The sequence below is a fragment of the Crinia signifera genome, chromosome 1 (genome assembly GCF_055691185.1).
Source record: "Crinia signifera chromosome 1, ASM5569118v1, whole genome shotgun sequence".
NCBI lineage: Eukaryota > Metazoa > Chordata > Amphibia > Anura > Myobatrachidae > Crinia > Crinia signifera.
Window position 1 is genome coordinate 220,498,944 of NC_139217.1, and position 3,578 is coordinate 220,502,521.

At 42.0% G+C, this 3,578-nt stretch overlaps 1 long non-coding RNA gene across 1 annotated transcript in view; it reads left to right on the forward strand.

Moving 5' to 3' along the window:
• The first annotated feature begins 1,736 nt into the window (after positions 1–1,736).
• LOC146027259 (uncharacterized) overlaps positions 1,737–3,578 on the forward strand; it is a 31,802-nt gene continuing 29,960 nt past the window's right edge. Inside the window, exon 1 of the long non-coding RNA XR_014454726.1 lies at positions 1,737–1,754. This is a non-coding gene — a long non-coding RNA (uncharacterized LOC146027259). The remainder of the gene's footprint in view (positions 1,755–3,578) is intronic.

Genomic DNA, 3,578 nt, shown 5'->3' on the forward strand with positions numbered 1-3,578 from the left:
CATACGATGTTATCCGATGTTTGACCGATTTTTGAAGATTTTTGAATTGGTAAAACATCGTATCGCATCGTATGACATCGTATGCCACTACATATGGCATACGATGCCATACGATGGGAGCCGTGATACTCCACAAGTACCCCAACCAGTGCTTAAACAATGTTGACAGTATGACCAGTCGACCTTCCTCATGTCGACCTTTATGCAAAATCAACCTTACGTCATGTCCACCTACCTGCCACTAGAACTAATGGGGTCGACCTAATGACTGTAGCCCAAAGTGCATTCTGACAGATGTACCGATTCCATATATATATATATGTGTGTATCTGTGTGTGGTTTATTTGCATTTGCTAATGGTTTCTTTTCCCTTAATAGGTGTTGTATGGTGTGAATACACAGGTTGATTTCCTTTGCCTTCCTCTGGATTTTATATGATGTGAATGTTACATGTGATAAATGTAAAATTGAGATGTTGGTGTATGTGGGTGAACACATACATTGGACTGTTTGGCCCATGTGTACTGGGAAGAGCTTTCCATAGTGTTTAGTACTCCTTGCAAAATGTCACCATAATTTCTGTGTATGTGCTGGGGGTCAATAAAGGCTAATAACAAAGCGATGAGGTCTTTTGCAAACTTATTTACTTGTGGATTGACAATTTGTTAGCATATACGTAAAAACACATCATTTGCCCCCACGTTTCGAAGCCCCTGACCCCTTTACATTGGGGGTTTCTTTGTGGGTTTGGCGGGTCAACCGGCGTGGTGGTGAAGGGAGGGGAGTTGACGCTGGCGTTGTGCTGCTGCTCTGGGAGGTCGGGCTTTGCTGCTGTGCCAACAAATTCCGCTCTCTAAAGGAGACGGAAATGTCCTCAAGTATGCGGGTGTGGCTGGTATGCTGCTGGCATAAAGCCTCCATTATGGACATCATGCGGGTTTGATAAGTGGCCTGCTCCAGCCGCATTGCCGCCACAGATTTTAACAAGGCGCGGTTGTCCTTATGCAGGAGTGCCTGGGTCCGTGCAATGCGTCCGGTTTCTACATATATGTTCTCGAGATGAGCAGCTTGCCGTTTGAAAGTTGCCTCGCAGCGGGCTTGATGGGCAGCCCAATTCATAAAGAAATCAGCAGCAACACCACCAGCCGGCGGTTCGGGGCTGAAAGTCAGCTGGGGGCTATGTGGCATTCGCCTGGCTCGGGGAGATGGGGTGTGTTCCCGCATTGGCCACGCATCCTCTTCTGCCTCAGGCTCCGGATTGGCACCACCTATACAAATGACAAAGATAACATTAGTGTTACAACATTTGCAGTGTCCAGTCTTACAAAAGCAAGATCACTTGACTATAAATCAATGATGTAAGGATAATTATTATTAGTGCTCCAATATGTTACAATGCTAATGAAGCCTATGATGTCAATAACATCCGAGATGTGATAATAGCACCTACATCTGTTGTATTTGTACAATGCACTCACACTACTTAAACGTTCCACACAATGTCAATATGGTCAATTATGATGTGGGGATAATACTACATTTCATTACAAATGTATCCCCCCCCCCCCCCCAGCCCCCCCAAAAAAATTTGCTTTCCTTTTAAAGGTGTTGATAATTGGTTTACTGTGAGTGTGGGTCCACAAACATTGATATGGGTTAATGACCATTAAAAAGGGGCTGTGGGAAAAGGTCCTTATAGGTTTGACGGTCCATTAACAAATAATGGGTAATTAGCCAAGCAGAATTATGGTCAGGTATGGAAACATGCTGTGCTGCGGCCTGAGTCATATACCATTTGTACTGTCCAAATTGTGTGTGTGTTACCGTTGCATAATGCCTATTACTGTGTTATGATGGGAGTTCACATTTGTCAACAACATGGCTAAAAGCATGTGCAGTGCAGGTGGGCCAGATGTAACATGTGCAGAGAAAGATACATTTGACTTGGGTGTGTTGAAGCAGAAATGTAAAGGGCCGTGTTTATGACATTAAAATGATTCTTTAGCCTACACATGAATTGTAACACATACACAAATGACAAATGTTTGTATCCATGTTACATCTGACCCACCTGCACTGCACATGGTTTGGGAATTTGCTAATGTGACATTTTTGTGTGCTGTGGCCAGAATAGTGTCTGTCCAGTTATAAGGATGGATCATCCAAACACCACATGAAGCACTCACACAGTGAACCATAAATGTATGTGATTTAACCTGCGATTCCAAAAAAAAAAAAAAAAAAAGTCATGCACACCATTCATACACATTCAATGAGCAGGTCACATGTTCAATAAAAACTACAGGCAGTGGCTATAATGCTGACAACACTGTATGGCAAATGGCTGAAATTAGGATGAAAAGCAGTAACCTTCACCACTTTCACACTAATGAATAAATGATGGCAGCTGCTGCACTGATGAGCTCTGCAAACAAGGGTGTGTCAAATTAGGAGTGGACAAGCAGTAATTAGTAGTGAAGGTTATGAGCAACGATTATGTTATTTGCTGTAAAGGGTTATAAGTTCCTTACACACTTTTAGATGGTATTTTTGATGTAAATGTTGTGAAATAAATCTGCAAAAGTCATGTAGGTAATTACAAGGGCCGAAATGGTGGCAAACGGTTGGAAAGAGGGATGAGTCTGCCAAATTTGTTCCTACATTAGGATATATGCCATTTGTCACATTGTTATGGTATAGGTTGAGCATTTAATTTATTGTAGTACTTTTGATCCAGAAATGCTACCATAAGGCTCATGTATTTTGTACACAACAGATACATCAGACAGAATATCTGTGTGTGTGTATGCAACTATATTGTGCGCACATTAGCACAACCATACAATAACACCAGGTGACAACATTGGCCACTACAGGAGGGGCATAATGTTATGTCCATGCACTTCCCTAGTGATGTATGATTACCATCACCTGTGCTGAAGTAGCGAGATCATACATTTTGGACTTGAATACAGCTTTAAACATACATGAGATGGGAGTGCAGGAATGAAGCATTGTGTATCTCCTGGAGCGGGTAGTGTTATGTGGTATTTGCACCATTATATATTGTTACCTTCATGGGTGTCTGCTTCTTGTGATCCTTGCTGTGGTGGGCTCATGACCGGTGCCCTGATGTTCATTGGGCCAAGTGTGGGAGATGATTCGGGCTCACATTCAGTTGCTACATAGGAAGCAAACATTGCACCACATAAATCAACATAAAATACTTGTGTTATCACATGTAATTTGTATATTTAATAAATTTGGGATTCATTTACCTATAATTTCAACATCACTGTCCTGAGGGGCCACCGACACAGTAGCCGTTGCAGATGATTTCTGTGAATGGCGAGGAGCAGTAACAGTCCGTGATGCTGTGCATAGTGAACGAGAAAAATTGTCAGTCATGTGTTGAGAAACAAACAATCCACACATCATATGTATGTATGTATGTATGTATGTATGTATGTATGTATGTATGTATGTATGTACATACACACACACAGAGAGAGAGATACACACACACACACACACATATATATACACTTTCATAGCGACACACTTGATAGGACAACAAT